Source organism: Schistocerca gregaria, chromosome 8 (assembly GCF_023897955.1).
Source record: "Schistocerca gregaria isolate iqSchGreg1 chromosome 8, iqSchGreg1.2, whole genome shotgun sequence".
In the NCBI taxonomy this organism is placed as follows: Eukaryota; Metazoa; Arthropoda; class Insecta; order Orthoptera; family Acrididae; genus Schistocerca; species Schistocerca gregaria.
In genome coordinates, this window is record NC_064927.1 from 370,532,655 (window position 1) to 370,557,026 (window position 24,372).

Below are 24,372 nucleotides of genomic sequence, written 5' to 3' on the forward strand. Positions count from 1 at the left end.
AATGATGTAGCTGACAGATGCACAGTTGCATTTCACAGTCTTTTACTTTCAGTTTTCACATCCTCCCAATAATACACATTTATGTATGGCCAGTGCACTATTGTTTAACTTTTGGTAAGACTCATTAATAGTTTTCAGGTCAACATCCATATACTGCTACAATAGTTGACTATTAAACATATATGGGCAGTAAAAACCTAACTACAAAGTTCACAATTCCTGAAGGATAGAAAGGTATATATGGAACAGACACTGTCATCCTTTTTTACATATGGCCTAATAGTTTAACACTTGTTCCACAGTTAAGCTGAAGCATTTTTGTTGATCTTGTCTGAAACTCGGCCGTGGACTGACTATCTTGAGACCAAAAATCAGGCCCTTATATATCATCACAATAATAGGTACTGAAACTACCCATAGTTTAAAGTTAAATTTATAGAAATTAGAATTAAAACTTAACTCATTAAATTAACTGAATACATTGAAAAATTTGTTCCTTTTAACACTTTCTTCTACTGCAAGGTTTGAGCCAAATCATTTGTTTCAATGATGAAATTGACAAATATCATTATGACAACAATACTTTTGACAAAACTGTTAATTACTTTGGAATTAATCAAGGGCTGGCTTTGCTAATATGTTTCCAAATAGAGCTAAATAGATACTTTAAGAATACTATTGTTTCATCTCCAAAATGTTTATAATTAGTACAGAATTTATATTTGCTTATATGTTAATAACAGAATGTAAGTTACAAAACAATTCACCCTATAACAAAATATACTAACTAGGAGTAGTTGAAATGAATTGGAAAATCAATTACATACCTACAACTAAGAGCACAAATTTAGATTTGATGTTATGTTCTTTAAAACTAAGGGCCAATCTTCTTCTTTTATGAAAATGCAGATTATATTCAAGTATGTTAATTATAAGTAGTTAATGAAAAAAATGAAAAAAGGGAGAAAAAAAATAATAAAACGAATTTAAGTATGCAAGTGGCAAGATACGAGGGAAAGTAAAAATATCCCAACGTGCTTTGTCACAAGTGGAACCTCAGAGTCAAATAACAAAATGTTTTGAAGTGCCATGAGATATGTTGAAAGCAGTTGAAATTCAATTTCAAGTAAATTACAATCAAGAGGAACTGATATCAAATGATCACACTGAACTATAACAATTTTTCATAGCTTTTAAAACACTTTTCATACTAGTTCACAGAGGAGAAAATCTTTATCTTGTTGTTATGGTCTTCAGACCAAAGACTGGTTTGATGCAGTTCTCCAAACTGGTTTATCATGTGCAAGCTTCTTTATCTCTGAATAACTACTGCAACCTGTATCCTTATCAATCTGCTTATTGTATGCATCTCTTGGTCTCCCCTGCCAACACACACAGTTCCCTCTAATAGGAAATTGGTAATCCCTTGATGTCTCAGAATGTGTCCCATCAACCAATCCCTTCTTATAGTCAAGTTGTGCCACAAATCTCTTGTCTTCCCAATTTTGTTCAGTACCTACTCGTCGTTATGCGATCTACCCACCAAATCTTCAGCATTCTCCTGTAGCATCCTATTTCTAAAGCTTGTATTCTCTCCTTGACTAAACTATTTTTTGTCTATGTTTCACTTTCATGCATGGCTACATTCCAGACAATTATCTTCAGAAAAGACTTCCTAAAACTTCAGTCTATATTCAGTGTTAACAAATTTCTCTTCTTCAGAAATGCTTTTCTTGCCATTGTGAGTATACACTTTATATCCTCTCTACTTTAGCCATTATCTGTTATTTTGCTGCTGAAATAGCAAAACTCATCTTCTACTTTAAGTGTTTCCTTCCCTAATCTATTTCTCTTAGCATCATGTGATTTAATTTAGCTACATTCCATTACCCTCTTTGGGATCCTGTATCCTCTTCCAGTCTCACCCCCACTCTTCCGAAGAGGGCATATGTGTAATATCAGTAATTTACACCAATTTAAACTGCTGCTTTGACTTTGTCTTTTCTGGTAATCTGTATCCAAATACACTGAAGATTATTTTGTGCAGCAAATTAGTAATTTGCGCTAATTTAGGCTATTGTTTTGACATTGTTTGCATTGGGCCTCACCATAATGTAGAATGAAGGAAACATGTTGGATTAAAAGCTGATGTACTATCACAATTTGCCCAGAATAAAAACTTTCAAACTACAGGCACTTGGTAGAAATAAAATTGCTATTGTAATTATGGAGTAATTAACAATGAAAGTTCTGATATTTCTAGTCATCAAGAGACAGATATTTTTATGCTTTGTTAAGTCAAAGAACTAATTGTATCCCTAAGAGAAATATGACATGATGATTTTTCGGTCAGAATTAAGAATACTCATCTTTTAATTGATGTTAGTTAACAGAACTGTAATTATAACTACATAGGAATGTAAAGATTTACTTGTACAAAATTTAATTACTTGAATCTAGGCCTTTCATTCAATAAAAGTAATCCCTCTGTTCACCTAAAAATGATTGGGTGATTATCCTTTACATAAGTAAAACAATATATGCAAATTAACAAAACATATTTTTGCAGTTATAAAACATGTAATTTATAGTCTTAATAGAAACAGAGTCTTTCCTGTCTTTGTATGAAATTATTCACTTTTATTTCATGTAAATTTCTATGTAATTTGGGAAGATGTATGTAAAAAAATTTAATTGTATACATCTCAAAATTTAATAATTAACAATGACAGTAAATGTTTAAAACCATATAAATAGAGGCAATTCATACGCTGCCAGACATCAATCTTTCATCAGTCATGAGGCAGTCTTAATCCAATTTTACACATGTAATTATCCACCAAACATCTAGCATGCAAAATAAAATTCTTTGTGAACGAGAAATACTGGAACTTATTTCTACCATTGCATGATTCCCATGTGGTGACAGAGTAACATCAAGATGAACCTATGGCAGCATTAAGAAGCACCATACCAGATAACACAAGATGTGTATTCTTTATTTGGTAAGGATATCCATAATATGATGCGATATGTTGTTTTTCTTGCATCAAGCAGTGATACACATACCAAACTACACAAATAAAAGCATTTTCACCACTTTATATTACATTGTTTTTGTTGATGTTCATCCTATATCCTCCTTTCAAGACATTGTCCACTACACTCAACTGCTCTTCCAAGTCATTTGTTATCTCTGACAGACTTGTGTGTGTGTGTGTTTGAGGTTTACGGGCGCTAAACAGCGTGGTCATCAGCGCCCATCTGACAGACTTATAATGCCATTGACAAACTTCAAAAATTCATTTCTTTTTCATAAACTTTAATTTAAATTCCAGAGTTTTCTCTACTGTTTGCTCAGTGTACAAGTTGATAACACTGAGAATATGCAACAAAAATGCTGCAGAAAATCCTAAAAATCCAAGGTCCCTCACAAGGCCTCACAATGGCTTCCATAGACTTACTCACTCCACCTGAGCCACGTACCCCTACCTTCTACCTATTACCCAAAATCCACAAAGAGAACCATCCTGGCCGTCCCATTGTAGCAGGCTTCAAAGCCCCAACAGAACGTATCTCAGCTCTGGTAGACCAACACCTCCAACCTATCATCTGCAGACTCCCATCCTACATCAAGGACACAAACCACTTCCTAGAACGCCTCAAATCCATTCCCACTCCTCTCCCACCTGAAACCTTTCTTGTCACCATAGATGATACATCCCTTTACACAAACATCCCACACACCCATGGTCTCTCTGCCCTTGAGCACTACCTCTCCCAACGCCCACCCGAAGATCTTCCAAAAACCTCGTTCCTTATCACACTTACCAACTTCATCCTCACCCATAATTACTTCACTTTTGAAGGCCAGACCTACAAACAAATCAGGGGATCTGCCATGGGAACCAGGATGGCTCCATCCTATGCCAACCTCTTCATGGGCCGCATGGAGGAGGCTTCCCTGAAGACCCAACAGCTGCTTACCTGGCCTGGTATAGGTTTATAGATGACATCTTTGTGGTCTGGACTCATGGTGAAGAAACACTCCTTAATTTCCTCCATAACCTCAACTCCTTTTCGAATCTGAATTTCACCTGGTCCTTCTCCAAAACCAAAGCCACCTTCCTGGATGTTGACCTTCATCTTGTTGAAGCTCACATCCACACCTCTGTCCATATCAAACCCACCAACAAACAACAGTACCTTCACTTTGATAGCTGCCATCCATTCCACATCAAACGCTCCCTTCCCTACAGCCTAGGTATTAGTGGCAAACGTATCTGCTCCAGTGACGAATCCCTCAACAATTACACCAATAACCTGACCAGTGCTTTCCTCTCCCGCAGCTATCCTGCAGACCTTGTCCACAAACAGATCTCCTGAGCAATACATTCCTCCCAGTCCAACAACAATATTCCTAGCCTCAGACCACACAGAAGCATCCCCCTTGTCACCCAATATTATCCTGGGCTCGAATACATCAATAAATTACTCCACCAGGGATATGACTTTCTCAAGTCAACCCCTGAAATGAGATCATCCCTTGACAAAATTCTCCCCACACCACCCAGAGTTGCCTTTTGTCGTCCCCCTAACCTCCGTAACATCCTTGTTAAACCCTGCAATATTCCCAGACTACCTTCTCTACCCAGCGGTTCCTACCCCTGTAACCGACCCCGCTGCAAAACCTGCCCCATGCATCCCCCCACAACCACCTACTCCAGCCCCGCTACTGGGAAAACATACACAATTCAAGGCAGGGCCACATGTGAGACTACACATGTCATTTATCAGCTGACATGCCTGCACTGCACAGCCTTTTACATTGGTATGACAACAACTAAACTGGCTGAGCGCATGAACGGACACAGACGAACTGTCCGCCTAGGAGATGTCCAATACCCAGTAGCGGAGCATGCCCTCCAGCATAATTCTAGGGACCTAGGAACCTGCTACACCGTCTGTGCCATTTGGCTTCTCCTACCCAACACCAGTCCCTCTGAACTGCGGAGATGGGAACTTGCACTCCAGCACATCGTTTCATCCCGCCATCCCCCTGGACTGAACCTACGTTAAACAACCTCACTCCCATTTACTTTTCAGTCTTCTCCTCTTTCCCTTTCCTCTTTAGCCATTCATGCATCTTTTCATCCTACATCTTTATACTATACACCTCTTTACTTCTGTATGCATCCTCTTTGGTTTGAAGCTGGCACAGTACCTGCAGTAGAATATCTTTGGCTTCCCTCTGACAACCATGCCTCCATCCTTGCTACCTTCCCTGTTTTCCTTTCTCTGTTGCTTCATAGCCTGGGTTGTGAGTAACTAAATCCACTTTCCCTTCTTCTCTTTCTTTCCCCTCTCTCCTCCCTGATGAAGGAACATTTATTCCGAAAGCCAGGAACTTAAATTTTCGGTTGTTTTTTGTGTTTCTATCGGCTGTACTGAGCTGAGGTAAGTACTGGCCAGCCCCTCTATCTCTTTGTTAGAATATGCAACAACCCTGTCTCACTCCATTCTCAACCAATGCTTCCCTTTCATGCCTCTCTGATCTTAATAACTACTGTAAAACAAGGTGAATAGAAAAAGCAGGGTGAGTAGAATGGTTCAAATGGCTCTAAGAACTATGGGACTTAAAATCTGAGGTCATCAGTCCCTTAGACTTAGAACTAATTAAACCTAACTAACCTAAGGACATCACACACCTCCATGCCCAAGGCAGGATTTGAACCTGTGACTGTAGTAGCAGCGTGGTTCCAGACTGAAGTGCCTAGAACTGCTCAGCCACAGTGGCCAGCGGTGAATAGAAACAAAATTTCATATATACAATTACTTTGAATACTATAAGGTTGCACTGGACATTAGTTTTAACTAATATTGTTTTTGTGTTGGCAACACTTCAGACTAACAAGGAAATTATGTCTTGTTGGGTTGGCAGCATTGTAGGTTGATGTTTATCCTCGTGTTTGTCCCTAGTTTTTGACTTGTTTTTCTACCTACTTTAAATTTCTCTGGTAAGTAAACATATATTCTACATATGGAAATTAATGGCATTGTGAGTACTAGATATAACATCTATATAAAACAGTAAAGGCTGGTTTTTGTTTCACTTTCAATGAAATCAGGACTGTGAATTTTCAAATTTTTTACATTATGTTTATAATCTATGCAGGGTGAATAGAAACATATGAATTCTGGTGTTTCCATTCATCCCACAATAACAAAATCTAAAAAAAAGCAATCTATTAGTATGCCATATTAATACCATATAATTCTCTAGTTATGTTATATGCACAACTAATATATCTTCCTTGTTTCAGAGTTTCTGTTCAAATATACCACAGAAACACAAACCCATCATAAAAAAAATGCCCTCCCTGACATCAAATTGGGGGTTAGCTAGTGGAAAGCAGCTGAAAAATATGGGATTCATTTTAGTGTACTATGCAGACACAGTGGACAGAAAAACATGGGATTCATTTTAGTGTACTATACAGACACAGTGGACAAGCTGCCTTTTCTTTTGAAGAAGAGAAGCTGTTGTGACAGCTCTCTTACTACTAATAAAATGAACAAATCTGGCGAAATTAGGAATGATACCTTCGTCATTGCATCTCAGCAAAAAGGCGAGTGTACTCAACAGCTTTCCTTTCTTCCTCCGAAGTTTATCTAACTTCCGTACAAGTTTCACCATCTCCTCCCCGTAGAGGTACTTGATGTGACTTCGTAGGCTTTCCCGGCGTAATAAGTCTTGAAAATCTCTTCGGGTTTGCTGCCAGATCCTAAAATCAACTTGACTCGATATTTCGGCGATCCAACTGGTCGCCACCTTCAGGAGAATGCTGCTTGCTGATGAGTCCCGCTGAGAACTAACGCCTGGCTGCAAAATGACGTCCTATATAGCCCACCGTGCAGTACACGGCGCGTGCGCTGCCCGTCACAGTTGCTGCCCTCCAAGACAGGGAAGCTGTTTATAGACAGACTGAAAATATGCAGTGAATGGGGCTATCCTATTGACTTTACAATCTTAAGACTTCTTGGGGAGTCTTTGGACAGAAGGGGAAAGGGGAGTGAGAACGTTTATGAATAATCTCTCTGGTCATGATTTTGTGGAATCATTTATGAGGTGAGACAAAGGTCAATTAGCAGGGTGAATGTGCCAAACCATAAAATGCTCCAGAGCTGGTGTTACACCAGAAACTATCAACAGTTACTTCAATGAACTATCAAAGGAATTGGAGAATGTGCTGCTATCTAAAATAGTAAATTATGATGAGACAAACCCTACAGATGATCCAGGAAAACAAAAGGTAGTCACATGGAGAGTAACTAAAAATCATGAAAGGGTCATGAACTCCTTAAAGGCATCAATCGCCATAATGTTTGCGCAGCTACTGCAGATGGCACTATACTACCGCCGTATGTTTTGTATAAGGCTTTGCATTTAAATCGAAGCTGGACTGAAGGTGGGCCAAAATATGCAAGATACAATCGGTTGTTTTGATTCATTCTATTACAATGATTAGGTCCTTACAGTTGCTGTCCCATACCTGAAAAAGCTGGAAGGTAAGAAATTTCTCATTGGAGACAATTTATCTTTGCATTTGTCCATAGAATCAGTTAAGCTGTATCAGGACAATGACATAAGATTTATATTTCTATCAGCATATTCAACACACCTGACACAAGCACTGGATGTGGCATTTTTTCAGGCTCTTAAAACTACTTGGCGCCAAATATTAGAAGAATGGAAGAAAGGCCCAGGAAGAAATGAGGCAACAATTTTACGGATAAATTTCCTCTACTTTTGAACAAGCTGTGTGACTCTTTGAAGGAAAAAAAATGTTATTACAGGTTTTAGGAAATGTAGGATTGTGTCTCTAGACTGCAATAAAGTGTTGTCAGTGCTTCCAGGTACTGGTACCAGTATACCAGTAAACAAAAATCAGGATAAGAACAGTAATGAAAAATCCACTAATGCTGTTCACCATAATTTTAAAGAACTCTTCCATAGTCTTAGACAAGACCAGACTCCTAAACAAAGGAGAAAAAGGAAAAAAGTTAATGTCCAACCTGGCAGAAGTGTTAGTGTTGATGACTTTTAGGACATGGATGGGGAGACTGGTATCTACATAAGTCAAGGTGACTATATGGTGGTCAAAGTATGTGGTAAAACATCATCTTTTCGATGTTATGTTTCCAAATAGTTTTGTTGGAACATTTTTAAAAAGAGTTCCTCAAACCAAAAAATCGACAATGACTGAAGAAGAATCTTTTGTCTCAAGAAACAATGTTGTCCTAAAATTGTTGTTGTCGGTTCTCAGTTCAAGTGCTCATTTCTGAGACATGCTATGTTTTGAGGACGATCTGTCTGATTTAACAATTTATTAATAATACAGTAGCAAGCTCAAGGTAAACAGATGTGTTCTCTATGTTCACCTTAACTTTCAATTGATAAGCCATAAGACACAAACATTTTAGTATATTTTACTTACTTTTTAAATTAATAAATCATTATCTTTTAAAATAAATGTTTATCTGTTTATTTTATAATGGAAAAACTATATATCATAGCTTACATCAAACTCTCTTTACTTTCAAAAAAACAATTATAGTTTTATAACACTGTTCCTATTCTCCCATATCTACAGGGTGATTAGAAACACCATGTTTAATTTTTTTTAATTTACTGAAAGAAAATAATTTGATAATAATATCATAAGCTGATAAGACCAATACAGACCTGGGTTTTGGGTAATATTTTTTTGTTTAAACTTGACAAACAATAAGTAAATTTTTCAACCAAAGTTCAAATTTGATGCTATTCACCCCATTTTATAGTATTGTCTGATTTCCGTACAAGTTGTAAACAACCTTTTGCTCCCTGTATTTTACCCCTGCTACCTCCATAACTTCAAAGAGATCTTCCAATCAGCATTGTCAAAAACTACCTTTAAGTCTACAAATACTATAAATCAGGGTTTTTCACCCCTTAATCTATCTTCTTAGTTAGGTTGCAGGGTCAGTATTACCTTGTATGTTCCTACATTTCTCTGAAATGCAAACTGATCTTCCCTGAAGACAGTTTATACCAGCTTTCCATTCTTCATCATAAAAACCTAATATTAAAAGTGATCTGCTTTTCCTTGAAGATTAAATTAAAATCATACAAACTTTGGGTAAAAGTGACATTTCAATCTGTTGATCTTGTTTTCCAAAGTATAAGTATCTATGTGAGATACAAGTACTTAACAGTATGAAATGATGAATAAACAAACAACAGTGATGCAGTGGAGAGGGGAAGATGGTTTGGCTCTTGGCCTGTTCTTTCTCAGAAACCCATCACTCCACTTGCATAAGTAAGAGGAGAAACAAATGAGCTTGTACACAATGAAAGAGTCATCTTAGCAATCATATTGAATATTTGTGTTGCATCAGCATAATTTAAATGGCGTAAGTCCATAGTTTCCACAACATCAATATAATTTAAATGGCTTAGGTCCATAGTTTCCACTGCATGGAACTACATTACTTAAACATGATGATGACTCTTAAACAAGCATTCTATTTCTTAAAGTAACCTGCATGAAACAAGAAATTAGGTACTACATTAAGACTGCACATATTCAAGTAACTACAATAATTTATACTTAATGTTTCACTTATGTTGTACAAATTAAACAAGTACCTCTTAATTTTCAGAACATTCATCCATACTACCAAGATATAATTAGGCTAATTAACTTGTCAACATTGTTTCTAAGATATTGTTTTTCTTCTTTGTTCTTTGAAAACAAAATACATGTATGTATTTTGTACAGTTATTTAATGAACAAAATTGGAACTACCTTGAAGAGTGCTGTCTGTTTTCCTTGGGTCTCTCTGTCATAAGCAAAAAAAAGACACATTCACTTAATCATCAGTGCTATTCATAAATATAGCAAGAATCTTAGACAAACCTGATCAGAGCAATTTTTTGTTAGCTGTGACATGTGTTGTTGTTGCCTATAATCCAAAGACTGGTTTGGTGCAGTTCACCATGCTACTCAGCCCTTTATCTCTTTATCTCTCACAATTACTAAAATATTCTGGGCTATTATGCAATGGTCTAAAGGATTTCACTTCAAAATCTGATATTTTGTCACCACATACAGAGAACATTTCCAAGGAGGACTGTAGCTTTGTTGAACATCTGATTCACACCCTGGCTCACTGCTGACTACATCAAAATTCCACTTCCATGAGCTTCTGTACAACGGCATGACATCACATGTTTTGAATACAAGAGCACAGCTGGCCATTGTTGACTGCTATCATCCACTGATACTATCATCCCATGGTGGAAGACAGGTACCCATCTTCTTCAGCACTGGAATCCAAATTTCATTCAATTTCATGCCATCCTTCTTCCTCTTAAAATTCCTGGGGTGTTTCACAATCTCTATGGCCTCTCTGTATAGCCATTCATGGTATCCATTTGTGGTTGCCAGTACTTGAGTCCAGCAAGATGAATGTTCCGCAACAGCTCAGCTGATCTGACAATCTCCCCTCTTCTGCAGTTGCTCTTATGCTCTTTGAAAGAAGTGTTGCAACAGCTGAATTGGATTTTTCCTCCCAATGTTGTGGAACTGTTTAAATATTGCTCACAATCACATATTTCAAATGGAATGAAGAGTTATATGAACAGATGGATGGTGTCACTATGGGCAGTCTGTTAAGCATGGTTATAGCAAACTTCTTTATGGAAAAACTCGAGGAGCAGGCAATGGAAACTGTGAACAAGATACCAAATATTTGACTCTGTTACACGGATGATATGTTTGTTTTGTGGTGACATGGCAGTGAAGAACTGGATCGTTTTCATAAACGTCTGAATAGGATCAACCCAAAGGTTCAGTTATCGAAGGAGGAGGAGGCAGGTGGAAGATTAAATTATCTTGACATGCTAGTTTTCAAGAAAGATGGTGGTAGTTTGGGCCACACAGTTAGCTGAAAACCTACACACACAGGCTGTTACCTACACTGGGATTCGAACCACCACCCACAACAAAAGTGAGGCGTCATAAAAACATTGGCGGATAGAGCAAGGAAAATCTGTGAACCAGAACTGCTTGATGCTGAATCAGAACATCTCACCACTGCATTGTTCAAGAATGGTTATTCATTCACTAATGTGAAAAGAGCTTTAAGACTACCATGCAGAAATCATAGTGATGCTCAGGAGCTGGTGGAATTGAAAGTTTTCCTGCCATTCATTAATGACATAACTGACCATATAGGAAAAATCTTGAGAAAGTCGAACATCATGGTAATTTACACACCCACATTGTAGATACCAGATATGTAAAAACTGCCAAGGATGCTTGCCAACCACTGGAAAAAGCTTGAATTTATAGGATTCTATGTAGTTGTAGGGAGGTGTATGTCTGTACTACAAAAAGAACTGTCAAAAATGATTCAGAGAGCACAAGATCAACTACAGAAGAGGGGAGATTGACAGATCAACTGTTGCAAAACAAGTTTTACAGCAGGAGACCATCATATTCATTTTGACCAGACTCAATTACTGGCAACCAAAGATCTGTACCACTAAAGGCTATACAGAGAGGCTGTAGAAATTGGGAAACACCACAGGAATTTTAATAGGAAGAAGAATGGCGTGAAATTGAATGAAATTTGTAGTGTGGTGCTGAAGAAGATGTGTACCAGTCTTCCATGCTCGCGTAGTCAAAACATGTGACGTCAGGCCACTGCGCAGAATCAAAATTTTGCTGTTGTCAGTAGCGAGCCAGGGTGTAAATCGGACATTCAACAAAGCTACAATCCCCCTTGAAAAGTCCTCCACAGACGGGGATGAAATGTCAGCTTTTGAAGTGAAATCCCTTAGAATACAGCTTAATAGCCCAGAATATTTTATTAACTGTTACAATTCCAGCTGTGAAAGTTTACATTTTATGAATCTTTATCTTTGTGTAAGAACTGAAACCTACAAACAGTTGAACCTGCTTATTGTATTCACCCCTTTGGCCTCCCTCTTCAATTTTTGTCCCCTCCCCCCTCCCTCCACCCAGCACTTCCATCTATTACCAAATTTATGATTCTTTGATGCCTCAGGATGAGTCCTATCAAACAATCTCTCTTTTTGTCAAGTTGTTCCACAAATTTCTATCTTCCCCAGTTTGATTCAATACCTACTCATTAATTACCCAATCCATCCACCTAATCTTCAATATTCTTCTATAGCACCACATTTCAAAAGCTTCTACTCTCTTATTGTCAACAGTGCTGATCATCCACCTTTCACTTTCGTACATAACTACACTCCAGACAAATGTCTTCATAAAAGACTCCCTAACACTTAAATTTCTGTTAGAGGTCAACAAATTCCTCTTATCAAGAAATACATTTCTTGGTATAGCCAGTCTGCATTTTATATTCTGTCTCCTTTGTCCCTCATAGCAAAACTCATCAGAAACTTTAGTGTCTGCTTTTCTAATCTAATTCCCATGGCATTGTCTGATTTAATTTGAGTACGTTCCATTACCCTTGTTTTACTTTAGTTAATGTTCATTTTATATCCTCCTTTCAAGATGCTGTCCATTTCTATCATACTGCTATTCTAAGTCCTTTGCTGTTGTTGTTGTTGTGGTCTTCAGTCATGAGACTGGTTTGATGCAGCTCTCCATGCTACTCTATCCTGTGCAAGCTTCTTCATCTCCCAGTACCTACTGAATGTGCTTAGTGTATTCATCTCTTGGTCTCCCTCTATTATTTTTACCCTCCACACTGCCCTCCAGTACTAAATTGGTGATCCCTTGATGCCTCAGAACATGTCCTACCAGCTCATCCCTTCTTCTTGTCAAGTTGTGCCACAAACTCCTCTTCTCCCCAAATCTATTCAATACCTCCTCATTAGTTATGTGATCTACCCATCTAATCTTCAGCATTCTTCTGTAGCACAACATTTCAAAAGCTTCTGTTCTCTTGTTGTCCAAACTATCTATCATCCATGTTTCACTTTCATATATGGTTACAGTCTATACAAATATTTTCAGAAATGACTTCCTGACACTTAAATCTATACTTGATGTTAACAGATTTCTCTTCTTCAGAAACACTTTCCTTGCCATTGCCAGTCTACATTTTATATCCTCTTATTTCAACCATCATCAGTTATTTTGCTCCCCAAATAGCAACACACCTTTACTACTTAAAGTGTCTCATTTGCTAATCCAATTCCCTCAGCATCACCAACGTAATTCGACTACATTCCATTATCCTCATTTTGCTTTTGTTGCTGTTCATCTTATATCCTCCTTTCAAGACACTGTCCATTCCATTCAACTGCTCTTCCACGTCCTCTGCTGTCTCTGACAGAATTACAATGTCATCAGCAAACCTCAATGTTTTTATTACCCCTCCCTGAATTTTAATTCCCATGTCAAAAATCTTTATGGTCCCGTTTACTGCTTGCTCAGTGTATAGACTGAATAACATTGGTGGTAGGCTTCAACCCAGTCTCACTGCCTTCTCAACTATTGCTTCCTTTCCATGTCCTTCACCTCTTAAGTCTGGTTTCTGTACCAGTTGTAAATAACTTTTACTCCCTGTATTTTCCCCCAGCGACATTCAGAAGTTTTGAGGGTGGATTTCAGTCAAAAGCTTTCTATAAATTTACAAATTCTATAAATGTAGGTTCGTCTTTCTACAACCTATCTTCTGAGATAAGTTACAGGAAACTTTTTGCAGCTCATAATGATGTTAGTGTAGCAACCAGTACGTACGATATGGAGAAACAAGTAGCCTTGGTTCCAATTTTAAATTTTTTTTATTTAGGCATCTTCAGGTTGCCTATAGAAGAAGTACAAAATTACATAATAGTGGTGTGATCCCATTTAATGAGATTAATTTACAAAGTAAATATTGAACAACTTAACGATATTTGGTGGAAATGGGTACACGGAATACTGTGCATAAAATATACCAGCAGGTAAATGTCCTTTAGCAAAGCTTTAAAACACTGTACAGTGTCCCATAAAATAGAATAAAACAGAAGATGGCTGACCCACACTCCTGGAAATTGAAATAAGAACACCGTGAATTCATTGTCCCAGGAAGGGGAAACTTTATTGACACATTCCTGGGGTCAGATACATCACATGATCACATTGACAGAACCACAGGCACATAGACACAGGCAACAGAGCATGCACAATGTCGGCACTAGTACAGTGTTTATCCACATTTCGCAGCAATGCAGGCTGCTATTCTCACATGGAGACGATCGTAGGGATGCTGGATGTAGTCCTGTGGAATGGCTTGCCATGCCATTTCCACCTGGCGCCTCAGTTGGACCGCGTGAGACGACGCTTCATCCAGTCCCAAACATGCTCAATGGGGGACAGATCCGGAGATCTTGCTGGCCAGGGTAGTTGACTTACACCTTCTAGAGCACGTTGGGTAGCACGGGATACATGCGGACGTGCATTGTCCTGTTGGAACAGCAAGTTCCCTTGCCGGTCTAGGAACGGTAGAACGATGGGTTCGATGACGGTTTGGATGTACCGTGCACTATTCAGTGTCCCCTCGACGATCACCAGACGTGTACGGCCAGTGTAGGAGATCGCTCCCCACACCATGATGCCGGGTGTTGGCCCTGTGTGCCTCGGTCGTATGCAGTCCTGATTGTGGCGCTCACCTGCACGGCGCCAAACACGCATACGACCATCATTGGCACCAAGGCAGAAGCGACTCTCATCGCTGAAGACGTCACATCTCCATTCATCCCTCCATTCATGCCTGTCACGACACCACTGGAGACGGGCTGCACGATGTTGGGGCGTGAGCGGAAGACGTCCTAACGGTGTGCGGGACCATAGCCCAGCTTCATGTAGATGGTTGCGAATGGTCCTCGCTGATACCCCGGGAGCAACAGTGTCCCTAATTTGCTGGGAAGTGGCGGTGCGGTCCCCTATGGCTCTGCGTAAGATCCTACGGTCTTGACATGCATCCGTGCGTCACTGCGGTCCGGTCCCAGGTCGACGGGCACGTGCACCTTCCGCCGACCACTGGCGACAACTTTGATGTACTGTGGAGACCTCACGCCCCACGTGTTGAGCAATTCGGCGGTACATCCACCCGGCCTCCCGCATGCCCACTATACGCCCTCGCTCAAAGTCCGTCAACTGCACATACGGTTCACGTCCACGCTGTCGCGGCATGCTACCAGTGTTAAAGACTGCGACGTAGCTCCGTATGCCACGGCAAACTGGCTGACACTGACGGCGGCGGTGCACAAATGCTGCGCAGCTAGCGCCATTCGACGGCCAACACCGCGGTTCCTGGTGTGTCCGCTGTGCCGTGCGTGTGATCATTGCTTGTACAGACCTCTCGCAGTGTCCGGAGCAAGTATGGTGGGTCTGACACACCGGTGTCAATGTGTTCTTTTTTCCATTTCCAGGAGTGTATGTGGGAATGACCAGCAACAAACTGTCCATTTGCATGAGTGGACAGAGGCAGACAGTGTTTGTTGGTAATGAGGGTCACCCTGTGGCTAAACATGCCTTGGTGCACGGCCAGCACATCTTGGCACAGTGTTACACTGTCCGGGTTATCTGGATACTTCCCACCAACACCAACCTATCTGAAATCGGGAGATGGGAACTTGCCCTTCAATATATCCTCTCTTCTTGTTATCCACCAGGCCTCAATCTCCGCTAATTTTAAGTTGCCGCCACTGATACGTCACCTGTCATTCAATCATCTTTGCCTCCACACTTCCGCCTCGATTGACATCTCTGCCCAAACTCTTTGCCTTTAAATATGTCTGCTTGTGTCTGTGTATGTTTGGATGGATATGTGTGTGTGTGTTTGTGTGTTATTTTATTGTGCCTGTCTACCGGTGCTTTCCCGCTTGGTAAGTCTTGGAATCTTTGTTTTTAATATATGATGTAAATAAAATAGAAAGAAACTTCCACATGGGAAAAATATATTAAAAACAAAGATTCCAAGACTTACCAAGCGGGAAAGCGCCAGTAGATAGGCACAATAAATAAAACGCACAAACACACACACAGAATTTCGAGCTTTCGCAAGTGGCGGCTGCTTCGTCAGGAAAGAGGGAAGGAAAAGGAAAGATGAAAGAATGTGGGTTTTAAGGGAGAGGGTAAGGAGCCATTCCAGTCCCGGGAGCGGAAAGACGTACCTTAGGGAGAAAAAAGGATAGGTATATACTCACGTACACACACACACACACACACACACACACACACACACACACACACACACACACACACACACACACACACACACATATCCATCTTTACGTATTATTGAGTATAATTAGGCAGGATAAAATGTATGGTAGATTACAGAAAAAGGGAAGATGAATACAAAGTGAAACTACTTGTACAAACAAAAAGAGAAAGTAAGTAAGATAATAGAGAAGAATTCGAAATGCAACAGAGACTTTATGTTCTGAGAAAGATCAGTATGTTGTTTAATATTTTCTTGGTAATACAATCTCACTAAGTGGGATCACATCACTATTATGAAATTTTGTATTTTTCCATAGGCCAATCCAAAGATGCCTAAATGAAGTTGAAATATGTTACTTGAAAATAATAAAAAAATGATAAGTGCCATCAAGATTGTTTGTTTCTTTTTATAGTTATATGGCCAGTATTACCACATGTTCCTACATTTCTCCAGAACAAGAACTGACGTTCCCTGAGGTTGGCTTCTACCAGATTTTCCATGCTTCTGTATGTAATTCATGTCAGTGTTTTACAAGCAGGGCTTATTAAACTGAAAAAAAAAAAAACAGTAAAATGCACTCTTCTCACCACACATACACAGACAATTCACTCACTTGTCTCTGGGTGTCACAGCCACATGTGTGGGAGTCATGCATGTGTAAATGTCCTTGTGTTTCTTCATCTGATGAAGAACAGTGTCCAATAGCTGAAAAATATCCAACAATCTACATTTAAATGTGGCAGTCTATAGTTAAATGGCTCCTGTAATACTAGCAGTTTCTGTGATTTTCATCATGTCACTTACTTGAGTAATTTCTGAAGTGCTGAATATGCTGATCAGTTAATGCTTTAAGTCTTGTTAAACAAATCTTGCATCTTATCTCTCCATCCCTCTCTCTCTCTCTCTCTCTCTCTCTCTCTCTCTCTCTCTCTCTCTCTTGTCTAAAAATATTTTTCGAAATGAAATTTTCACATGGAGGCAATTTACAGGTATTATAAACTGTATAGGTAAGGTAACTTACTTCTGTTATTTTACTGATTCATTGCTTTCATTTACTTGCAAGCATGTGTAATTATGTGGCTCTTCTTGATACTGATTGCAGTTCCAACTGTTTAGCCTTTTATCTGTAAATGTGAGAATTTTTTGTAATTTTGTGCTATATTTCACTTGTTAGGTGTTAGCACAGAGAATACAACTCTTTCATGTAAATTAATAATTGGTTCACACAAATAAAATGCATGAAAAGGCACTTACCTGTCAAAGACAACACAGTAATCAAATGCTGTACTTCAAAGTTTTATAAAATATATTAAATAAAACAGACAATTTGTAACATTAACATATGTTATGTCATTATAATCAGTAAAGAAACAACATGTGTTACCGAACCTCATCAGTTGCAGTGTCAGAGAGAACAAATATCCAAGTACCTTGTTAATAAGTATAAACAAATTATTTTAAAGAACTGGAAATAAGGATGATGGTGGCACTTGTAAATTTTGAGTGTGGCAGCTTCACTACAATAGTAATTAAAAACAGTAATCTGATAAAGGTGAGAAACTAATTATCTACTGTGATGTAATATTATTGCAAATCTAGCCATAAAGAGGAGCATAGAAACAAGAAAATGCAATTGAATGTGTAGTATCCACATCATCTCACAATCTGCTCACTGGAATGCTTGAACTAATAGACTCAAATCATTGCTGCTGTAAAATGCATGTTTCTACAGATACAATCTGTATGATGTATGAAACTGTGAACCCTTATAGCTGTTGGAGCGTGAGTCTCAATCAAAATATCTGGTTGGTTTGGATATGCCATGACCAAAGTTTAAGCATAGCACTGAACATCGCAAACTGCAAAATCTAAGTCATCACAAAGTTGTTATTATTGTTGTTGTTGTGGTGGTTTTCATTCCAGAGACTAGTTTGATACAGCTCTCCATGCTACCCCATCCTGTGCAAGTGTCTTCATCCCCAAGTACCTACTGCAACCTACTTCCTTCTTAATCTGCTTAGTGCATTCATCCCTTAGTCTCCCTCTACAAGTTTTACCCTCCATGCAGCCCTCCAATACTACACTGGTGATCCCTTGAAGCATCAGAACATGTCCTACCAACTAATCCCTCCTTCTAGTCAAGTTGGACCACAAATTCCTCTTCTGCACAGTTCCACTCAGTATCTCCTCATTAGTTACATGATCTATCCATATAATCATCATCATTCTTCTGTAGCATCACATTTCAAAAGCCCTATTCCCTTCTTGTCTAAGCTATTTATCGTCCATGTTGCACTTCCATTCATGGCTACACTCCATACAAGTACTTTCAGAAAAGACTCCCTGCCACTTAAATCTAACTTCTGCACCATTTCAGTGCAGTAGTGTGTTCATTGTAAATAAGTTTTATAGTAATTGTATTACATATTTATTAACTTATAAAAAAATAAACTTTTTTATTTTAAATTCAGTGCATTAGTATTTGCAAAATGACTCTTTCATATAGTGTTCATTAAAAAATGATGATCATTCGACTTGGGACCTGTGGAATGGTACATCAGCTTATTTGTTTAAGTTGTAAATATTTGTCATGTATTGTTGTTTTTCTGACATGTTGTATATCCTGGAGGACCTTCTCACTACGGATCAATTGGAATGAAAGTAAATCTAATCTAATCTAATCTATACTTGATGTTAACAAATTTCTCTTCTTCTGAAACACTTTCCTTGCGAGTCTCTCTACTTCAACCATCATCAGTTACTTTTCTCCTCAAACAGCAAAACTCATCTACTACTTTAAGTGTTTCACTTCCTAATCTATTTCCCTCAGCATCATCTGATTTGATTTGACTACATTTCATTACTCTCATTTACTTTTTTTGATGTTGTTCTTATATACTCCTTTCTCCCTGACATTATTCAATCTGTATATTGAGCAAGCAGTGAAGGAAACAAAAGAAAAATTTGGAGTAGGTATTAAAATCCATGGAGAAGAAATAAAAACTTTGAGATTTGCCGATGACATTGTAATTCGGTCAGAGACAGCAAAGGACTTGGAAGAGCAGTTGAACGGAATGGATAGTGTCTTGAAAGGAGGATATAAGATGAACATCAACAAAAGCAAAACGAGGATAATGGAATGTAGTCGAATTAAGTCGGGTGATGCTGAGGGAATTAGATTAGGAAATGAGACACTTAAAGTAGTAAAGGAGTTTTGCTATTTGGGGAGCAAAATAACTGATGATGGTCGAAGTAGAGAGGATATGAAATGTAGACTGGCAATGGCAAGGAAAGCGTTTCTGAAGAAGAAAAATTTGTTAACATCGAGTATAGATTTAAATGTCAGGAAGTCGTTGCTGAAAGTATTTGTATGGAGTGTAGCCATGTATGGAAGTGAAACATGGATGATAAATAGTTTGGACAAGAAGAGAATAGAAGCTTTCGAAATGTGGTGCTGTAGAAGAATGCTGAAGATTAGATGGGTAGATCAAATAACTAATGAGGAAGTATTGAATAGGAATGGGGAGAAGAGAAGCTTGTGGCACAACTTGACCAGAAGAAGGGATCGGTTGGTAGGACATGTTCTGAGGCATCAAGGGAGCACCAATTTAGTGTTGGAGGACAGCATGGAAGGTAAAAATCGTAGAGGGAAACTAAGAGATGAATACACTAAGCAGATTCAGAAGGATGTAGGTTGCAGTAGGTACTGGGAGATGAAGAAGCTTGCAAAGGATAGAGTAGCATGGAGAGCTGCATCAAACCAGTCTCAGGACTGAAGACCACAACAACAACAACAACAACAACTTCTTTCAAGATACTGTCCATTCCGTTCAACTGCTCTTTCAGGTCCTTTTGCTGTCTCTGATGGAATTACAGTGTCACTGACAAAGCTCAAGGTTGCCACAAAATTGCTAAATGAAAATAATAATTTAAACTGTACATGCAGTGCACTGTTACAGAGAAATCAGTAGAATGAAGCCATAGACATTAAGCATTCACAGCTGCAAGAAGAAAACTGATAGCCGGATCAAAAAACACTAAACTTGTATACTTTCAGAAGTGGAAAATGTGAGAAGTTGACAAAACAGCAAAAATGGCATTTTGTGTGTGAAATACAATATTAGACAATGTCTTGGTTTGCTGAAATTGATTCTTACACTTAATTTGTGATAAACTGGAAGGTCTGCCAATGCTGTACGGGTAATTGTGGTATATCATTACTTGCTAAAAGGAACGGGCAACAAAGCTATCACAGAAAATGTGCACAACTGCAGACCTGCAGTCTGTGAGTGATTAGTGCTAAGAAATAAAGTGTATACACATAATTCTAATCCAGCTGGTTACCAGCAAAAGGAAAAACTTAAGAATGAAGTTTTATGTATCAAATGGACCTAACCCTCAAAGAAGAATTGAAGAACCAGTCACACAAGATGCACAAAAACCAACAAGGGAAGCCTCAGAAGGAAAGCAAAACAATTTTATTTGCTGATAGCCATAGTGGATGGATTCCAGTCTTCATAAATGAAAATTTAGACAGATGTTCCATTGAATGTATGTTTTGTCCAGGTACTCCATTTCACATCACTACTGAAAGAATAATAAGAATTCTGTAAATATGTGCACTAAGAATATATTGTGCTCACAGCAGGAACCAATGATGTTTACTATAACAAAATGAAAGTCACTGTAGAAAGCATAAAAAAATCTGTGTGCCCAATTAACATATAAAAATACAACAGTTGTAAGTGTAAGTCAAACATACTACTTCTGCCTTCTTTACTGTGAATGCAACAAATACATTGCAATGGCTGAGTTTCTGCAATTATAAATCAGCTCTACATTTAGGTTATACAGCTTTTACTTAAATAATTGCCAAGTTTATTTAAATATTGAACTCACAAAATCTATTTTACTCATAATGATTTGCCCCAGATCATTCACAGTTATTAGCATGGAGAACAGTTTTTAAATTATTAACAACAGTTTTGTGTAATTTACTTTTACACCTAAAGAACTCCAATCAAACAATAGAAGTGTCCTTGATCATTCCTAAAAAATGTGGTAAACACAATTAAGTTTCAAATTTCTGCCAGCAGAGTCTTTGCATGAATTCCAGTGACTGCTTTGACTGATCAAAGAAAATTATAATTTGTCCAAGTCTCACGGCAATATTACATTAGCTGAGTTATGTCACCATGCAGACGAGGGGATATTACAGTATGATCTCTTAGGTAGTCCTGTGTCAATATTGAAGTCACAAAATACAATCCTGACCTGGAGAAAATCTGAGAAAGCTACACAAACGTGAATTTGAGTCAGACTCTAGAACAAGTCTACTGCCACCAGTGTACATTTCACATAATGACCATGAGGATAAGATTAGAGAGTTCAGAACTTGTTTGGAGGTATATAGACAGTCATTTTTTCCTCCCTCCATTTGCAAGTTTAACAGGAAAGTGAATGATAAGTAGTGATACAAAGTACCCTCCATCTGGTAGCATATGAAGGCTTACCAATACGGTGCTTGCAGAATATGTATGTAGTTGTAGACAGAGAATACTACTCAATATAACTAATATACAAGGCATGTCATACTTCTTAATAGTAGAAGTCAAACAATGGAAACTCTAGGTAGGAATATCAACAGTGCAGGAAAAGATAGTTTTGCTACTTACTATAAAAATGACACATTAAGTTGCAGTCAGGCACAATGAAAAGACCCTTACACATAAGATTTTGGTCTCAGCCTTCATAAAAAAAAGAAACAGACATCATTCATTCACACAAGCAAGCATACCTCACCCACAAATGATCATCAAAACCACCAGCTTGGGCAAGAATGCCGTATTTTGTGGAATGGAAGCAGCAGTCTGGAGGGGGTAGGTAAGGCGAAGGGGAAGGAAGCAGTGTAAGGGTGGGGGTAGAGAGGAGTGCTATCTGTGCAAGAACTAGAATGCCAAAAAGGACAGCATCAGGAGGTTGTGGAGCAGGGAGGTGGGGAAAACAGAACAAGAAGGGAGACAAGAGGGAAAAGATGGGCAGTTGCATTAGCAGAGGATGGCAAACAAAGAGGATGGTAAATGAGAATGGGGAGGAGGTGACAGGACAGATAGGGTGGAAATTGCTGGGTGGAGGATGTGAGGACAGTGCGTTACTATAAATTGAAGCCAGGATAATTATGAGAGCAGAAAATTTATTGTAAGAATAACTCCTATCAGTTCAGTTCACAAAAGATGGTGATGGAGGAGAGGATCAAGATGGCTTGGATAGTGAAGCAGCCATTGAAATCAGTCATGATATGTTAAGCTGCATGTTGTGCTATAGGGTGGTCAGTCTTACTGTGGCACAACATGCAGCTGAACATATCATGACTTATTTCAATGGCTGCTTCACTACCCAAGCCATCCTGATCCTCTCCTCCACCACTAGCTTTTCTGAACTGTGCAGATGGAAGTTATCCTTACAACACATTTTATGCTCTCATAATTATCCTGGCCTCAACCTATAGTAACATATCGTTCCCATACTTATACCCTCAACCCAATAATTTCCTTTCCCTCTCACCTATCACCTCCTCCCTATTCTTGTCTCTCTTGCTCTTTGTTTGCCACACTCTACCAAAGCATCTGCCCAACATTTCCTGCTCCTCTCATTTTTCACTCAGTTTTCCCACCTTGTAGCAGTTCCACCTGCTTTTATTTCTTCAGTTGCTGATTGTCCATAGTGTAAACCTGCATTGCTACACCGGTTGAAAAATAGGTTTGTAATTTGGACACTGACTATGGTAAATATTGTAGCTGACAGATGCACATTTAAGTTTCACAGTCTTTTACTTTTGCTGTTCACAACCACCCAGTAATACCAGTGAGCTGGCCAGTGCACTATTGTTTCTTTGATAATCCTCATTAATAGTTTGCAGGTGAACCTCCACATACTGTTACAATAGTTTCTTGTTGAACATCTACAAGCCGTAAAAACCTTACCACAAAGTTCATAGTTCTTGAAGAATAATCAGGTATGTATGGAGCAGACAGAGTCATTGTTTTTAAACATGGCCTAATTGTTTAACAGTTATTACACTGTTAAGTGAAGCAGTGTTGTTGTTCTAACCAGCACAGGCTACTCATCTGAAACTTGGCTGTGGACTGACCGACTCATGACCAAAAATCAGGCCTTATATATCATCACAATAATAGGTGCTGAAACTACATATTGTTTAAAGTTAAATTTACAGAAATTACAATGAAAGCTCAACTAATTCAATTATCCATACACATAAAAAACCTGTCTTTTTAACAATTTCTTCTACTGCATGGGTTAAGCTGAATTATTTGTTTAAATCGTGAAATTAAAAAATATAGAAATTAAAAAATATAGTTAATATAGTTACACAAACAATACTTTTGAAAAAAACTGTTAATTACTTCAAAATTAATTAAGGGATGACTTCACTAACATGTTTTTAAACATAGCCAAATAGATACTACAAGAATACTAGTATATTGTCTTCCAAATGTTTAAAATTATTATTGACTTTATATTTGTTTATATGTCAACAACAGAATTTAAATTATGAAACAATTACTGATTCCACCCTATAACAAAAGATACTTACTAGGAGTGGTCAAAATAAATCAGGAAATCAAGTACATACATAAAACTAAGAACAATATGTCTGCGTGTCTGTGTATGTATGGATGGATATGTGTGTGTGTGTGTGTGTGTGTGTGTGTGCGTGCGCGCGCGCGAGTATATACCTATCCTTTTTCCGCTACCGGGATTGGAATGACTCCTTACCCTCTCCCTTAACCCACATCCTTTCGTCTTTCCTTTTCCTTCCCTCTTTCCTGACGAAGCAGGCGCAGGTTGTGAAAGCTCGAAATTCTGTGTGTGTGTGTTTGTGTGTTTTATTTACTGTGCCTATCTACCAGCGCTTTCCCGCTTGGTAAGTCTTGGAATCTTTGTTTTTAATAAACTAAGAACAAAATCAGATATGGTGTTATATTCTTTAAAACTAAGACAAATGTTTCTCTTTTATGAAAATACAGATTATATTCACATATGTTAATGGTAACTAGTTAAACATGAAAAAATGAATTTAAGGAGGTTGTT